Genomic DNA, 19,408 nt, shown 5'->3' with positions numbered 1-19,408 from the left:
TCCAGGCCATGGCAAAGTCCCGGCACTGAATACCTTTCATCCAAAGATGCGTCTGGACGGGAGAAGGAGTCGTGCAGAAGGACAGAGATGATCAGCCTTAAAAATGCTCTTCTACAGCACCATGCAGAACGCCTGCAGGCTCAACTCCTTCACGTCAATGCAGTTTTGGGTTTATAAGGGCGCGGTTGTGGACTTGTATGCATAGGAGTGGGTGGAGAGGGGGATTTAAGTTAATCAGCTACTGGGGTGACCACATGCTGCAGCAGAAAGAAAAAAAAAAAACAGCCTGGAGACATCAGTGAGCTGCGAACACTTGCAGAGATCCAGCATTACGAATGCTTCAACAGACAGGTCTGAAGTTTTGGGTGCTAACTGATGGTCATTAAGCAACTCCAAGTTACTTAATGAAAGATATTATTTCACGTTTGTAAAAGTAATGAGGAATTCTTACAACAGCATTCTTCACGATCATGATGTTTAGCCAAAGGCGCTAAAATCGGTAACATTTGATGGTACACGTGGTATAAGTTACATCCTCTGAGTAACTTGATAAATCGTGTTGAAGTTGTTGACATGTCGCCTACAACCCAGGTCCAGTTTAGGATACTCTGCTGTATATTTACATGATCCCTTAAACCATCTATTAACTACCCAAAACCAGATAACACTATTGTTATTGTAAAAAATAATGTAAAGAAATATGTAAAGAGTACGTGAATCCTCTTTGTTCATATTCCACTTTTTACCAAATCATATGCAATATGTAGGGCTTCTTCCTTCACACTTTCATCACATTCTCTTACGCACAAATTCAGATGTGAAATAAAATCGGTAGAAAGGTGGAGCAACACTAGGATTCATGTGACATGGTGGTTTGGGATGAGGAAGTGAAATCTGCTACAAGTCAGTGATCCTAAAATATGCAGAGAAACATGTGGTATTTTTTTGTTAGAAAACTTCCCTGAATGTCTAAGAATGATGCAACACTTGTCTGCTTGTCTGAGATTCCACGCCATGTATGAAATAGTCTGTTGTGATATCATTAAGGAGTAGGCTAAAATACCACATTAAAAATAAATAAACACATATTTATAAACACACACACAGAGAGAGATCAGCCATAACATTAAAACCACTAAGAGGTGAAGTGAATAACATTGATTACCTCATTACAGTGGCACCTGTCTAGGGGTGGGATATATTAGGCAGCAAGTGAACAGTCAGTTCTCGAAGTTGATGTGTTGGAAGCAGGAAAAATGAGTGTAAGGATCTGAGCGTCTTTGATAAGGGCCAAATTGCGATGGCTAGATGACTGGGTCAGAGCATCTCCAAAACAGCAGGTCTTGTGGGGTGTTCCCAGTATGCAGTGGTTAGTACCTACCAAAACTGGTCCAAGGAAAGACAACTGGTGAACCGGCGACAGGGTCATTGGTGCCCAAGGCTCATTGATACATGTGGGGAGTGAAGGCCTGTCTGTCTGGTCCGATCCCACAGAAGAGCTACTGTAGCACAAATTGCTGAAAAACTTAATGCTGGCTCTGATAGAAAGGTATCAGAACACACAGTGCAGTGCAGCTTGCTGCGTATGGGGCTGCGTAGCCGCAAACCGGTCAGAGGGCCCATGCCGACCCCTGTGCACTGCTGAAAGTGCCTATAATGGGCACGTGAGCATCAGAACTGGACCATGGAGCAATGGAAGAAGGTGGCCTGATCTGATGAATCATGTTTTCTTTTAGATCATGTAGACAGCCAGGTGGGTGCATCGCTTACCTGGGGAGGAGATGGCACCAGGACGCACTATGGGAAGAAGGTAAGCTGGTGAAGGCAGTGTGATGCTCTGGCCAATGTTCTGCTGGGAAACCTTGGGTCCTGGCATTCATGTGGATGCTACTTTGACACGTACCACCTACCTTAACATTGTTACAGACCAAGTTTTTATGGTTTGAGAAACATGACAAAGAGTTCAAGGTGCTGACTTGGATTCCCCAGAACTCAGTCCAATCGAATATCTGTGGGACGTGCTGGACAAACAAGTCTGATCCATGGAGGCTCCACCTCGCTACTTACAGGACTTAAAGGATCTGCTGCTAACATCTTGGTGTCAGATGCCACAGCACACCTTCAGAGGTCTTGTGGAGTCCATGCCTCGACGCGTCAGAGGTGTTTTGACAGCACAAGGGGGACCTACACAGTATTAGGCAGGTGGTTTTAATGTTACGGCTGATCAGTGTACACACACTTATCCATTTCTCTCTCTATATATATATATCATTAACATCAATCGCAACAGTGTTCAACTAATCAAAATCTGATCTTCTTTGGCCTGACATGAATAAAGAAATATGTGCATATGGTCTATTTTAAAATGCGCATGGCGGTGGTGGTCCTTCTCCTACGGCTCTTACTGGGTGGAGGATGAGAGACCCAAACAAAGCCCAGGGTGCCGATACTTTAATGTTAGTTGTAGGGTTGCAAAATTTGTAAGATGGTAAGTTTGTCACAAAGTTGATACTTTGTAAGAAAAATACACGTCCACACAAATCTTTCGCTTCATGAGGTGATATTAATGTGTCTTGCCACTCGTGTTTGCAGTCACTATAGTGAATATAAAGCTCAGATATTCTACATGGCCATTAATTAATAACAAAAATTATTAAATAATCTCATGATATGACCTCACAGCCAGGATAATTATTACAGATGGATAAGAAATACACCACATCACACACATAATCATGTTGTCTTTTTTTTTTTTAAAAAGAAAAAAATCACAATACTCTAGGGTAGTGAGATGCATACACAACCAAAAATAATAAAAAAAATAGTAAAGCATAATGATGATAAAATAAATTCATCAGATTGATCACCTTGTGTAAGTGATGATAAAAGATTTTCAATTGAAACAGACATCAGTAACCAGCTCGAGATCCGCATTATTATTTGTTAGCAGTAAACTCGGCGGTTCCCAGAGCTTTCGGGAAAGCGAGCCCACGTGAACATTATGAATTTTCTGCAACCCCAAGCCTTGGCGTTTTGTTTTTCCCCCCCATTAACATCATCTCGCTTGCAAATCCATTATTTTCTGCATAGTTTTGTATTTGTGACTTCTGTTGATCCACTAGGGTCAGAGTCATTAATGTTGTTGAGAAACTAGTGAAGTTGGATGGAAAGAGAGCACAAAACACGAAAATAGCACGTGGATTGCTTGAATGCGACTTCCAGTAACATTTCAGTATATTATATATTAGCACACAAAAATGTCATTTAGATTACTTTTCGTTTTGAGTTATTTAAGTTACGAATGTGCCAAGGTTGTCCCATACGTGTATTTTGTTTTATTGATTGAAGGCTTGAAATCAAAGCGAACCAATGAAGTTTTTTTTTCCTTCTTTCTTTTGTATTTTTTCAGTGCCTGTGGATTTGCAAGGTTTTGGGACAATTACTAACTCTAACTCCAGCCACAATTCATTTATTTTTTGAAGAAAATGCACTGAATGTAGCGGACTTGATATAAATACAAGTGTAATTTTCTAAATGGGTTGCATCTCTTTTATGCATGTTTAATTTACAAAAACCTTAGTGTGAATGCTTATTCGACAGAAACTGTCTGGAGCCTGACCATCGCTATAACACTTAGAGTAAATAAACGAATAAAACAAAAAGAAGAGGTTGTTCGTTTCTCTCGTGACTCCATTTGTAAATCAGACGAGCCCTAGTTTGGGAAATTCAGGGTTAACTCGTCTGTACCATCATTCTTCTGGCCAATATATTTAAAGTTAACTCTCACCTACTCACTTGTGTCCTGCCTCAATCGTACGTTTACTGTGAATTAAAATCATCAGCCATATGAGCACATGTAAATGTAAATCTTACACACAGCATCAAGCCTCTCATGTACAATAAACTCCTTTCAATGGCTCATTTATTTTACATGAATGCTCCCTTTTTTTGCCCTAATTACACAGTACAGACGTCGCATTTGCATTTTTCGCAATCAGCGTGTGTTGGTACCACGCACGTCCTGTAACACGCTGGGAAGTGAGGCCAGTTAAAGGCAACACTCTTAAAAGACACTAATCAGGTTTGCCTCAAACCTGCATAATAAGTGTAAATACCACTTTAGACAGGTCCGTGTTGTGCTGCGGCGAACTAAGAAATGATTACGGAGAAGAAAAATAATAGCTGCAGGTAAGCTTGGGCCGATATTCCCCCGCAGACAGATCAATAAGAATACGGTTAGACCACTTGCACATACTGTAGGAGTAGATTTGACTACCACCTTTATTCCATGTTAAACAGAGTAACAGAACACACAGATCGATGTGCGAGGCGCCCTTCGTGCATTTATACTGTTTACTCCTGTTCAACTGAACAGTTTTAACAACGCTGGCCAATTAAGCGTCCACCGGCTTCCTCCCAATAACTTTATTATAATCACTACGATCTACAACCACGTGTTAAAAAGGGCAGAAAGCAAAGCGGGGAAAAAACATCACTGAAAACTAGAACTGAACTCATTTCCCTTACAACAACCAACAATAATAATAATAATAATAATAATAATGATAAAGCATCTTTCATGTGTTTAAAATGCAGCTCAATGTGCTTTAAAGTGTGACGTTAAAATAGAAAGAAAGAAACAGGGTCAAATTTTTACTTAAAAAAAAACCAGACAAAAATAGAAATGCAACAAATAAGAGGGGAAAAAAAACAAAATTATACAGAATAAAAATGCATAAAAATAATATAAAATATAAGATATATTAATATATATATATATATATATATATATATATATATATATATATATATATTAAAAAAATATAATAAATATAGAAAAATATATAATATAAATGTTTTACGTTAATAGTTAAAACAATGTAATGACATCACTAAATGTAGGATTTTAAAGGTAGTTAAATTCCAAAGCAAATAATTTACTTAAAAAAAAAAAAACAGTAATTACATTTTTGTTAATTCTAACACATTAACAGATTTCAGTTTGAAAACTTGTTGCTAAATTTATCACTAAGTTTGAAAGCACACAAAATTGAGGAAAACACAAAACCAAGACATCCAATAGCGCTAAACCGTCAAAAACATGTATCATGATACTTGGAGAATTTCAACGATACCAAATACGCGTTACGATATTTATATCTGCTAAAGCACCGCAGTGACTCAACTGACCACACACTCTCACGCTAATCCACGTGACACACGTTACACTGGACGAGTGCAGCAGATTATTGTGTTGATGCCGCATGGCCAACTGCAAGAAAAATAATACACTATTCGTGCTATTCTTCAGTGTAAACTTTACAGGAGCAGTGCGCTCGGGTGTCTGTTAAAACTACAGTCGAGGTCTAACTGCAAAAGTACAGCAGAAAAATACTACTGGATTAACAAACTTTGATCAAACACAGACTTTTTCAGTCTGACAGTACTCAGTACAGATTATTTGTACATTATATTTACGAAATCAGAAAGCGCAGAATGAACACGCTGAACACACATCTGTAGGCACATCTGGTGTGAAAGGAAGCACGTGGTGAGTCGGTGATGTTGCGCATTGGTGTAAAATCTGCTTAACAGAGCGCCAGCGATACGGCAGCGACACTTTAGTGGAAAAAAAGCACAAACACTACAGATCTGATGATGAAACAGACCATGAGAATAACGAAAGGGTGCAAAACTGGATTTTAAAGTTTAACCGGCTTTTCTGGACGCTCGCAGTAAACAAAGCGCATTGTGGCGTAATTTGCTGCACAGTTTTTATATCATCAGAGCAGCAAACTCACAGATGACCTGAATACGGTGCTGTGTGGAGTTAGTCATCTATCGAACGCTAACACGCTCTTCACACGTTTCAATTCCTTTCCCACGTCTCGACTGTGTTCCTTTTTACTCCGCTGTGACAATAACCATGATTGGTGTAGACGACTTGTTTATTTCGTCTGTGGCTTGAATAAACCAACACAGGGAAGTAAGATCTCACAGATGACCTTGTATGTGTTTTTGTTTTGTGTTTTTCCAGCTTGGAAAAAAACAGGCTGTTCTTGTTAAGGAATTAATGCATCAACATTGTTGCGTGTGTGTAAAATAGATTTCCCGAACGTTTTTGCAGCATTTTCAGGTTTTACCGCAGAATGATTTGCTGGTAAAAGTCTGATTAAAAAAAAAGTGGGCTGAAGGTGTAACATTAACCTCGGTGTCTGTATAAGACGCAGGTTTGGTTCTACAGGTTTGTTTGGTTCCTCAGTCACTCGTCTCTCCATCGTGTTTACGGAGTAGATACCATCGTGTCAGGTGTCTTTCCACAGGAAGCTGTAGCTGTTCGAGCGACTGTTATCACGGTCCTTGATGGCTCTTATCAAGGACTCGAATGACGTACTGTATACCAGGATGACTTTTTTTACACGTACAAATATCCAAGCGTCAATCTGTATTTTTTATTTGTCTTGTTTAAATTGTACCCAGAGAGAAATCTATGCCTTCTGAGGCGAACAAATGAATCAGAATCATCTCCGAGACGTTAGAGTTAACGCGCTTTTTTAGTTCTCTGCCTTGTTGAATTACATTCGAGCGTTTTGTAGTTACCTCTCATCAAATCAGTGCTCTAATGAGCCTCGACACATTTCATTACCTCTGAATGAACTCCAGCTCAGCGGTGTTTATGAGCTTTATGAGCTTCACAACAGCCAGTGCAGTATCAATCAGTATATCATATATTAGGACTTCCACTGCATTTTATTGGACACTCACTGTGCGGTTTATCCCGGTCAGGGTTGCCTCGGATCCCGGCAGGAACACACTTCTGGTGTTTATCGCAATTCTGTCATCACACACCCTTCGAATGTTCAGGTCATCTGTAAATTTGCTGCTCTGATGATATAAAATCTGTGCAGTCCATTTTACACGATGCACAATATTCCATAACCGGCTCACGACACGTTTCCTTTCACACCGGCTGAACGTGTCAAGAATCTCTACTAGTGAAGTGTGTTTTACTAAAACATTAACCAAAGAGCAATTATCTCACTGCAGTCCATTTTCACGCCACTGCTCGACATTCCTACAGATAAAAGCTGTCACATATAAAGCCATTTTATAACACCGTGTGTTTGGTTGTGGTTTTGAAAATGCTGTCACATTAAGTCAGTGGAGGCTCTCACACACACCTTATCAGTGCTTTATCAGCTTGTGGAACCTTAGTATCGGCTGATTTGATCTGCCAACTAATATATCTGTCTGACCTTAGCCGATTTATGTAGCGTGTGTAGCTGTAATATAATGATTTTATTGTCTCTGCATGATGTTACACTGCCATGATATTCAGTCACATTCACAATTATATTACAACGCCAGACCCGCCAACGTTTACACATTTTGCGTACGAGCTCCACAATTTAACATCGCAGTACACTAGTACAAGTAATCGCTGAATAACACTCCCAAAGATCAGTCTGGTTCTTCACAGAAGATGAAACAGGAGATGAGCCACATACGAGTCGGGAACAAATTTTCGCAGGCGTTTTGTACCCTGATACCATCTGGAAGCCCCGCCCCCTTCCACCATCACACGATCTAGACTGGACTCGCTTTCTGTCATGGTAATGACAGATATTAATGACCTCAAAACAATCAGTGTATATTCGACTTACTGAAGAAAGAGGAAAAAAAAAAAAACAAAATTAGACAAGTATGTAGTTAACATCAGTGGAAATGCTTCTACTCCTGTCTGTCTATCCAGGCTATTGGTTCTGGACAATTAAATCATTAATCGTGATTTTTTTTAAAACCATAAATCACGAACAGGGAGTAAAATCAATTTCACACAAACCTTTAACCAGCTGCTTAGCGAACAACGCTTTATTAGCTGAAAGCCATTATACTTAGGGGTCCAAGCACCAACGGCAGCTCAGACCGAAAATGTTTCATCACTGCAATGTTCAGCAATGGAAAGCACTTTAGCTCGGATAAATATATAAAATGATACTTGACAAATTTAAATAATTCAAATTTAAGTAAATCTGTACTGAGAGTCTGTGGAATTTATTTTAGTTAAAGGGGTTCCTATGTGCAAAAAGTTAGAGAAACCCTGATCAAGGCTGTTTTTTTTTTTATTATGAGCTTTGAATAAGAATACTGGGCCTCATTTATCTGATAGATACAAACAAATTTATTTGTGAATTTATTCGTCATTCATATGAGTGTTTACACAAGAAACCTGCTATTCATCCTGAAAATCCTGTAAATTCGGAAAATCGTTCGTATCCTACTCGTGCTCCTGAGCGTGTGTAAATTTACGCATAAGAACACTAACTAACGTAAACCTCGACTCGAACGGTTTCAAATCGTATAATCTGCATGGACTACTGCACTTTTATATCTGGATTATACTGTAGACTATAAATTGCTTATTTTTATTGTAACTACTGCGTTTAGCAGACGCTCTTATCCAGAGCGACTTACAGAAGAGCTTGGGGGTCTCTATCACATCTATCACAGACACAGCCTCATGCTAGTACCAGTCATTTTATATTATTGTTATTAATCAAAGAATATAAAAAAATAAAGCAAGCATGTCAACACAAACCCATAAATTAAGACAAATAAAACTAATCATTCAACTGCAGTGAAAGAAATATGGCGCTGTATAAACGGAGGACGGGTCGGTCTGTCTGCGCAGAGCTGTAAGCCGTAAACAAATGCCTCAGCTGATGGAGGATTTAGCGCTCGATCTCTTTATTATTATTATTAATATTATTATTATTATTAATATTACTAAATATCTTTATTGGCATAGAAGTGAGTCAAAATGACTTCTCCCTTTCAGCCTTTACCCTGACTGCTCATTTCGTGCTCCCAGCTCTCTGTGCACTTGACCTTTTATGGAGTTTTGTGGGCGTCGCTACATGCAAATGAGCTGTGTTGGGAATGTGCTTTGCATTATAGAGGTGACAAACATGCGTACGTGAGCGTGAAGCCTTTCTGAAACCTCTGTAAATCCTGGGGAAAATTTTACTTCCATTATGCAAATATTTACACACCCGTGATGTTAATATATTTAATGGGAACTCAGAAAGGAAACATTGCACCAAATGATTGTTTTGCACAAAAACTCCTCCTCCTCCTCCTGCCCTTTTCTCCAGTCTGATTGGGAGAAACGAGTGAAAGAGCGACGTGTGGAGTTTCTTTATTCCATTAAACAGCAGCAGTAATGTGCACAGCAGGAGGATTTTGGAAAAGGACCAATATGCTAAAGCATGTGAAAATCAGCTGAATTTAAAAAAAAAAAAAAGAAAAAGGAAGAGGAAGAGGGAATGCTAGAAAAATCTTTTAGCAGGAAGAAGTCTTTCATCGAGGCAACAGGTTTTATTAAAAAATAATACAGCTTCCAGTAAACATTTATATACAATGCTGAAAAGAATCAGACACTAGAGCTGCCCATCATCAGACTCAACCCAAGTCCTGTTTCAGCCTTTACCTAACAAATGCTAATAGATCTACGGGTTTCATACATAAATATAGATCATAACACACAGTTTTAACACAACACCAATTACACAACTTCCTTACAGAAGCAATAATTATGTGGGAAGAGGAAAATGGGAATGTGGTTATTTTTTTCTGCACTCATCAGGCCCCTCGTGCACCAGTGCAGGTGACTGGAGATGATTACGAACACGAGTTAATTACGCAACTGAACAGTTATACAATCGTGTTTACAGTCTGTGCAGAAAGTTCAGCGCTGAAATGCTCTCGAACTGGACAGCAGTTACACTGACGCTCACACAGAAAGCCCTGAGCTCTACTGAGAGACCAGAGCATGGAGTTTACATCAGCTGCATATAAAACGAGTCTCTAATCGCAGTCTGACACGATTTCAATGTGAAGTGCAGCTGCATACAACGTTCGCTCTTTATAAAAAAAAAAAAAAAAACACTTACTTTTCAAACTTTTCACATCTTTTTCACAGTGATAATAAAATGAGCTTTTATTTCTGAGTCGATACTTAATCAAAATATTGATCAGAACTAAAGTTTCTTACTCCCCTGAAAACTGTGGGTTCTTTTGTTTCTCACTCAGGTTTTATTTTTTCCATCCACGTATTATTACAGGAAGTGACACAAAAGGTCACAGAGAGTCTGAGAGTCAGCTCGGAGAGTTTTACATCGATCTCCAATCCTGGTGTCAACACTTCAGACAGAAACAGTCGTGGAACGCGGTTCAGTCGCGACGCCTTGGTCTGATTCGGATTCGGCGAGTCTTACATGAGAAGATGGGGTGATTTTTTAATTTTTTATCTTTTTTAGTCCTGTCTGAATCCTGTATTTTAATTTCTACACAATGTAGAAATAATCGCTGATGATATCTAAAACCCCGTCTGAATAAACACGCTGTAAAAGACTCCATTACATCACGGAGGAAAAGAGGTTCTGCGCTTTTTCTTCAGAATAAATACAGGAAGCACGTCTTTCTTTCGTCTCCTGTCCAAACCAGAACGAAACGCGGCAGCGGCCGAGTTTAAAATGCAGAACGACAAACGGCCGTTTAAGAGCCTGTTTACATGTTATGGTCATGTGACCTACGAATCGTCAAACACTCACACGCTCAAAGCAATCGGCTTTGTGTTAGAATGAGGTGAACGTAATACACGTGGACCTTAACAACTCTCATCTCTGTCCCTCTCATTATAGAGCGATCGCTCATCCTGCGTGAAGCGCTCGGTTACTGAAAACGTCCTCCGGTAACAACACACACACACACACACACACACACACACACACGTCCGTCCAGAAATCATATCCCATCCAAACGGTACTCCAGTCAGACTAATATTAGACTGCTGGTGTAGAGACAAACCTATTCCCAGGGTTAATGGTGACCTTATAAACCATTCTCAACGCATCAGCTGTACGATAATCACGCAGCTCACCTCGTGTCTAAAACCCAGAACAAACCGTGAGCAGATAATAATAATAATAATAATTACAATAATAACAATAATAATAATAAAAAAGGTATAGGTGTCATCAGGAAACGCTTGGCGGACTTGTAGCGCATCCCGTGTTCAGGTTTTCATCAGACGCATTTCCCAACACGTCTCAGTTTTCGGAAGCACGCGTTAAACCCGAACGCACGGTCTGACCTCGCCGTAATCGTGCTCTGTTACAGGAGACACGCAGGAAGCGTATTTCGACCTGTTACACAAGCTTCAGCACACGTACACACACTGCTCCAAACGCGTCTGTTCTGCGACACGCCGTAACGTATCTCCAGGTTTAGACATTTTCACATCCTGGATCAAGTTACCGTGACGTCAGAATCTGTTTCACAACACTACGTTGTGATGCGAAGCTCCTCCGGTGTGATGGTGACGCGCTTATTTCCCCACAGCACATACTCAACTAACACAAGCACTTTAAAATAGCTCGGCAAAAACTAATTTACCAGTTTAGACTTCTGTGACTAATACTGTGACTAATATATCATTTAAATAAACAGCTTGTAAACTTATTCAGTATATAATTATGTATCACACTGGACTTTACACGGCTATAAACTCACACAGGAGGGAAAATCAGACTTAAACACAAACACTGAGGCGGTAAAGAATGCCATTTTCACTGGAAAAATAAACAAACAAACAAACAAATAAATAAATAAAAATATTTGTGATTTAAAAATAAAATAAATAAACACTTTTTACAGCAGAAAGTTCCCTAACAGGAAGTGACGTTATACAGAAAATAGTCGACATTTTATAATGACAGTGTGTTTCAGACTCCGAGTCACTGTTTGTGTAAATAATTTTAGATAAGAAGTGTAAATGAGGCTGTGTACTTCAGGACTGAAAAAGGGTTAAAGCTGGATTTAAACTGCAAGCAGCACGCAGTCCATAGCAACAACATCAACATAAACATAAACAACATAAACATAAACAACAACAACACCATCATCATCATCATCATCCTCCTCCTGTCACAGTTTTACACCAGACTCCTTCATCTACACGCCGTTTATTTAGTTAATTAGTTATTTATTTATTCATGTCCCTGGCTGACCGCGCTCAAACCACTTCCCCTGGCTAATGCTAATCATCACGAGAGACACACGCACACGCACACGCACACACACACACACACACACACACACACACACACACACACGGAGTCTAACAACAAACTTAAACATTTTCATCACATTTCAGGGCTTTAAACACTCCGCCATTTTACACCCGTCTGGTCTGGCAGCCATTATCGCGAACAAAACCCAAACACACAGCAGGAGCAGAGCTAACGCTAGCTCGAAGCTAAGCTAAGCTAGGCTAGGCTATGCTAGCTCTATGCTAAGCTAGTTCTAGGCTAGGCTATGCTATGCTAGCTCTATGCTAGGCTAGGCTAGGCTAAGCTCCGGGCTCTGTAAAGGCACACGTCAACGCAATGTGCTCCGTGAGCGAGGCGAGAGCTCGAGCAGCCCGGGATCTTCCCCATTACAGCTCCGGATTTATCGGTTTTTTAAAAATAAATTATAAATACAGGAGCGCTGGCTACGCGCGGATACGGCGCCCGGGTCCATGTTGTGGGAGTGTGTGAAAACAAAATCGCGGGTTTTTTTTTTATATAGTTACCTCACTCAAGTGCCGTGTGCATCTCCTCTCCGCTCGGTACTAAACACCCAGCAGCCGAGCCGGAAACGCACAGAAAGGCCAGTGAGGGGCGCAGGAACGACATTCACCAACCGCACTTACGCACTGTTTCACGCGTAACGCTGGTGCGTAGCTGGGAGAGAGCGGCACGCGCGCTGCGTAGGGAAGCAGTGACGTGACACAGCTCGCGCGCGCGCGCGAAAGTGTCTGTGAGACCCTGTCACCTGCAACTTCTGTTCATTTATATATAAACTTATATATATAAACTTTATATATATATATATATATATGTGTGTGTGTGTATATGTGTGTGTGTGTGTATAATTTATTTATTTTTCTTTACGTGTGTCTTATTTATTTAATAATTTCTTTATGGTTGTGTTTCTTTTATACTTGAATTGAATGAAAGATTTTAGTGTTGGTTATGGAGTCAATAAATTCAATTCAATTTTATTTGTATAGCGCTTTTAACAATGGACATCGTCACAAGCAGCTGTACAGAATTTATATATATATATATAAAGTTAAATTATAAATTTATAAGTTTATCCCTAATGAGCAAGCCAGAGGCGACGGTGTTGAGGAAAATCTCCCTGAGATGATATGAGGAAGAAACCCTGAGAGGAAAGCAGACTCAGAAGGGAACCCATCCTCATCTGGGCGACACCGGAGAGTGCGACTACAAATAATTCTCCTTCTATTACTGTATAGTATATGATCGAGAAGTGCAATTATGTAACCAGGAACTTGTGAGCTTATGAGCAACTTGTAAATATGCGCATCAGAGTTATTTCTGAATTCATTATAGTTTTAACATGAAGCCTATTTCGTTGAAGTTATGAACTGTTCAATGAAGGAGACCTGAGTGCAAAACTGTTCATATCAGTTGCAGTCCAAAGCTGTCTTTATGGTTTCTAAGTGGCACCATCCACAGTAATCTCACTGATCTTTAGGCTGACTATATGGGGTCATCCTCAGCAGCAGCGAGAAGTTTCCAAGTGATACACATCTCTTTTTTTTTTTTTTTCCATCTTCTTCCTGAGCTCTGTAAAAGCTTGCTATTTTCTGCTATAGGTCACTTGGAAGCTGTTTTTGATTCCTGTTTTTGACTCTTAACTCGACTCTTTCACAGCCAACTGCTTTACTGTTTCAGCCTGGTACAACTTTTTTGGCTTAAATAGTATGTAGCAAAGTAAACGTAACTGTTGTAAGTCAGTTTTAATTTAATGAGTCAGGTTTATATAAGCGTGTCAACACAGATGCGGATTAAAAATCAAAATCAGTTGCTATAGACTCATATTTAGGGTAACAGGTTTTCAACATCATTAGATAAATAAACCCAACAACATTAAATCCTGTTTTGTAGACAAACTGCAAAATAGAGAGTGGAGACCAAGGGGGTGCAAACTTTCACACACAACTGTATAAGCCTGGTGACATTGGTGGTATTTCTCACTTGAACTATAGACAGATGCCCAAACTGGTGGAATAAACCACATTATTTTTGTTTGTAATAATTTCTTGATCACAAATCCTTTCAGGCCTGTCCAGATCCCTTTCAGATAAGACTCAGTTGCCTAATAATTTCATACAGGCAGTTTAAAAGAATGAATTAATGGGTGAATAAAGAAAGAAAGAAACAAATAGTGTTTTTTTCCAGCTCACTAAGCATCCCTGTTATAACGACTCCACAGCTCACCACACAGCCTGAGAAAGAGGGTGAGAGAGCACATAAATATGGGTTAGACAGCAAGGTTCAGGTGTGCCACTTCTGCACAAACCCCTCGTCCTGGTGTAAACCTGCACTACGAGTGCTAAAATCAATCTCCCCAGGGAGGAGTATTTTAAAGTGTTTTGGTGCAATTATTACAAGATAGTGCTACAGCTGCTGAACCTGCTGAACACCTGACATCAACCCAATTGAGCTGCTTTTCACTTACTGAAAACAAAACCGAAGGCAGAAAGACCCACAAACAAGCAGCAACTGAAGTCAGCTGCAGTAAAAAAGGCCTGTAAAAACATCTCAAGGGAGGAAACTCAGCATTTGATGATGTCCACGGGTTTCAGACTTCAGGCAGTCATTGACTGTAAAGGATTTGCACCCAAGTATTAAAAGTAATCCTAATATTTATGATTGTTAGTTTGTCCAATTACTTTTGAACCTGTGAAAATGGCTGTAATGTAAAAAATGGCTATAATTCCTAAACGGTTCATGCAATATTTTTTGTTAAACCTCTTGAATTAAAGCTGAAAGTCTACACTTCAATCACATCTTGATTTCAAATCCATTGCGATGGTGTACAGAGTCAAAATTATGAAAATTGTGCCACTGTCCAAATACTTAAGGACCTGACAGTAAAATGTAAAATAGACATACCTGTATATATGTTTCTTTTTTTTTTTGTTGCCCAGAGATCATTGGGGATGCACTCAGCTGTATTGTATGCAAGCAACTGTGTTTTTTTTAATCAGTATTACTGTATAATAATGTTATATTTTAAATAATCAATAAGAAACACTTTAATAGAAACTCAGCAGAAAAAAATCTAATTATGCGTAATTAATCAAATGTTTATTGAAAGTATATGTACACATTTGACGTGCATGACAGATTTATGTTCTGTGCATATGAAAGTTGGAATACTTTCTATTACTCTTAAAAAGAACATGAAAAATAGTATTAAAAGCAGTTGTTTTTAATACCAACACCAATATTGCTACCACCAATTGAACCCCATCTGAGGACAGTGCTGGGGTAAAATGAGTCATTTTGGTGAGGAGGAACCCAAATCATATCTTGTTTAGAAACTCAAAAGGCTAAAGCTAGCCTTGTGAAAAACCAAGGTGACCTTATATACATAAAAGATACTATTTACTGTATACATATAACATACTACACTGTGTTCTCACCTGTGAAAAAAGGTGCAACAATATAGATCTTAAACACAAGTATCTTATCCAGTACTTCTTTTATCCAAAATTTGTTTACAATCATTTGCCTTCGATCCCTGGAACCTTAAAGAAAGAAAGATGTTATTCACACTAGTAGTAAGAGAGTGGGACACTCACAGCTGTTGGTATATCAGGTGCAAGAGACGTTAAGATCCCACTAGCTGGCCTTGGTGATGGAGAGTGTGAACAAACACAGCCCTTTAACAGCGAATATGCCAAGGTCAGGCCATGTGCGTTCTGTCAAATACTGTAGCATTTCATGTTCTCATCAGATAAACAAAATACATGAAGATTTCCAACGAGGAACAGCCTCAAGTTAAAGTTCAGAAACACCTAACAGCTACTTACTATTTAGGAATGAAATATAACGTGTAGTCTCACATTAACATGTTAGATGTGATGTTGTAGAGGTTTGGGGAAGGTTTAACAGCCAGGATGCACATGTAGAGAGTTTTTAGGCTAATCCGAGAATCAGAAAGCAGGAACGGCAGCATGGTCATCCTCAACAGATCCATAATTACACCACAAAAACCGACATATTCTTTCTAATTGTATGTGCATTAGTACATAGTGCCAAAATGCTCTCATCTGGCAGATATTGTTTATCTAAAGTGACTTACAGGTGAAGCAAGCAAGAATGTTATAGAAGGTAAGAGAGGAAACTCAGTGCAATGTTAAAAGCTACGTAATATTCTAAAGAGTACAATTCAAGTTTACAAACAATAACAAAGAGCAGAGAAACCAACTTCAAGCCGTGAACCATGAGGCTTCGGATTCGATGATCATGTGTTTGTGGAAAAGTTTTGAAATGTTTTTTTTGATAAGAAAAGGTACTAACCTTGGGCCTGACTGTTCACAGAACACATTGTCATATGAATTTGCAAATAGTTACAAATTTGTGTGAGATTATATATACACACAAAAAAATGATCTGACTTTTATTTTTTTTTATTATTTTAAGTCCTGCTAAATAATTTATTTTTATTTATTTCAGTATATTTAACTCTTTCAGTACGTTTAACTTTCTCTTATGCATAATTTTGACTTGCTGCTTTCATTTTTAAGGTATCGAAACAACCACACTTTCATTTAACCATTTCTCTTTGTTTGTTTGTTTGTTTTTCTGAACCTTTATTCACATGATGTAGGAACATTGAGAGACAGGGACATAGAAAACCATGGAAACCCATCTTCATAATGATGGTTTAAGCAGGAAAGGTTATTTCACTCTTTCAGCTAAAAATGAAAACTCAAATTTAAGTACTTTGACATTTCCAAACCCAACAGATTTACTAGTTTAATGTTGTCCTTTTTTTCCCCCCAGTCTCTGGGTTGGTGTTTCTGGTTGGTGATGTGTGTGGCCTTGAGCTGACATGGCCAAATCTGTGTTTGCGAATGTTTGCGTGGCAGCAAGAGAGCTGAGCTGTACTGCCTGATACTGAGTTGCTGATTTCTGAAATTCTGCTGATTTCTGAAAATCCCCTCAGCCTTGATGGCTAAATAATCAGATCAGCTTTCGTATCCATTTGAAGAGTAGATACAATTTTGACACTTCAGAGGTACACTGTGTCTGTACTGTCTGTACTGTCTGTACTGTCTGTCTTGTAGTAGTATGTACTGGACTTGTGTAAAGCATTAAGAGAAACATGTAAAGCATTAAAGCAAACAAAGAAAATTTTGAACAAAACAGTGAGCAAAACATGCAAAGCATTAAACATGTAAATCAGTAAAATAAACACAAAGCACACATATATGTGTAAAGTAATAAGATAAACATGTAAAGCCTTAAATATAAATTGTTAAAGTAAGTATGTAAATCATTAAACATAGAAAGCATTCATGTAAACACGCAGGGAAACACGTAAAGCATTAAAGTAAAGACAGAAAAGCAGTGAATAAAACATGCAAAGCATTAAGGTAAATACATAAAGCATAAACGTGTAAAGCATTTAATATAAAGCATTAAAGTAAATATCTAAAGGCGATTCTTGATGATCAATTTTCGATTTTTCAATTTAAAAAAACATTTTTAAAACATCAGTTTATCTATTATAACGAGTGATAAGGATAATTTTCAGATGTTATACGTTTACAGCTCTTATTTCTTCACGCTCACTCCCTGCCTCACGTCTACTCTTAGTGACGTATCATAACAAAGTCATAAAGTTGAAAAACTTTTCCTTTACTTTGCCTTTAGAAAAAAAGTTTGAAATAGAGATGAAGTAGAATAAGTAAATGCTCATAGTTTCAGCTGGCCTCGCACGAGCCAAGTTTTTGACTGACAAGCCTTTGGTTTTTATTGCCGACATAAGCTTTTATATCCATAGTTGTACACTGCTGGTTTTCTGAAGATTGAATCCACCGCTGATGCTACAGGATACGGCTTCATGTTTTTGAACTTGGAACGCAAAGAACAGAGGAGTATATCTGGAGTTTCACATGTAAATATGACAAGATATGTAGAGCTGTGATAAAAAAAAAAAAAGCAGGTATATTCTTAACGCTGCTGAAACCTTGCCGTAAGATTTCGACAGCATCCGTGTTCCACCTCATTTTACATTCTTTTTGGTCTCATCTGTGGTTATGTATATGGTGTGCTCCATTTTAGACATATGAGAATACTGAACACTAAAAACAGCCCTGTCAGATCCTCTGTTTTTACCAAATGATATTTACCAAATATGATAAACAAAGCCTGCTGAGTAATGTCATTTCAAATGGAGAGAACAGTCCAAGTTCCTCTTGACGTTTTCAGGGAGAAACTTGAGACTGGAATATTAGGAGTTGAGAATTTGAGTGCACTTTTTTTTTAACCAGGCCATGTTAACTGGAATCATTCTGGGTTAAACCACAATGAGGCATCAAATCGCATGAAACTATATAGTCAATGTCAGTTTGGCATCCATCAATGATTAATTACCTGCCAGTCTCTGACCACTGCTGACAAGCAGGAATCATCTGAAATATACAATGACCCACTTTTCTCTTCTCATCTTACTGCAATCATCTCCTTTGCTCTGGACCTATCCAGTAGTGTTGATACTCCTTCAGGTAATACATTCCAGCTGCTGTTCTTCACTTGTCCTCTTGCTCCATGAACAGTCATGTATGTGTTCATGTGCCCACATTTACTGTACACAAACATGACCTTTAGACTAGAGATAATAGTACAGTATAAACAGTGCAGAGATTAATCATAAAGGTTTTATAGCCCACTTGGTGCGTAATAGTAATCAAGTCATTGTTTGGTGCCAGTTGTTGTATGTGCTAGCTGGTGCTATGTATTGTAATGAACCAGACTTTCTAGACCAGTGAGGATGTCCATGTGCAGAGTTTATTGAGACATAATCCAGAATCTAAGTGATTAGGTATGTAATGGTCAATGTACAGCAATGATATTCATCAAACAACTGGGTAATCCAAAGAGTAATCCATGTTAACAAGATGGTCAAAACCCAGGAAAGGTAAACAGGGAAACACAGCTCAGCCATGGTGATGGCCCCAATAACATTTTCAGATGCACCCACTTATACAACAAATGGACATGAGGGATCAGGATGATGGATAATCATTCCTTCAGGTTCTGAATTGTGTCTAAAGCAGCAGTATTTCATTTGGGTTTTTGCTTCAATAATAACATGAGTGTAGCAGCTTGAGAACTAAAGCCTTGGATAAATCTTTAATATAAATTCACAAACCAAAAGAATCTCTGGGGCTCTTTGACATTCTTGGGCTGTGGCCAGGAAGCTACTGCTTCTACAGTACTTTGTCTTCTACACTATGCATCCACTCTTTTAGCAT

The 19,408-nt window shown here is 38.7% G+C and overlaps 1 protein-coding gene across 3 annotated transcripts in view; it reads right to left on the bottom strand.

Moving 5' to 3' along the window:
• slc39a10 (solute carrier family 39 member 10) overlaps positions 1 to 15,785 on the bottom strand; it is a 43,218-nt gene extending 27,433 nt beyond the window's left edge. The window contains exon 1 of one of the 3 annotated variants that reach the window (XM_026942380.3): positions 15,725 to 15,785. The gene's annotated coding sequence lies outside the window, so the exon portion shown is untranslated. Of the gene's footprint in view, positions 1 to 33; positions 4,639 to 12,637; positions 12,778 to 15,724 lie in introns of those variants that run through there. The other 2 variants (XM_026942356.3, XM_026942373.3) reach the window with 2 other exon arrangements.
• Positions 15,786 to 19,408: the final 3,623 nt, after the last annotated feature.

Source organism: Pangasianodon hypophthalmus, chromosome 5 (assembly GCF_027358585.1).
Source record: "Pangasianodon hypophthalmus isolate fPanHyp1 chromosome 5, fPanHyp1.pri, whole genome shotgun sequence".
NCBI classification, from domain to species: domain Eukaryota; kingdom Metazoa; phylum Chordata; class Actinopteri; order Siluriformes; family Pangasiidae; genus Pangasianodon; species Pangasianodon hypophthalmus.
This window is presented reverse-complemented; position numbering and strand designations above follow the sequence as displayed.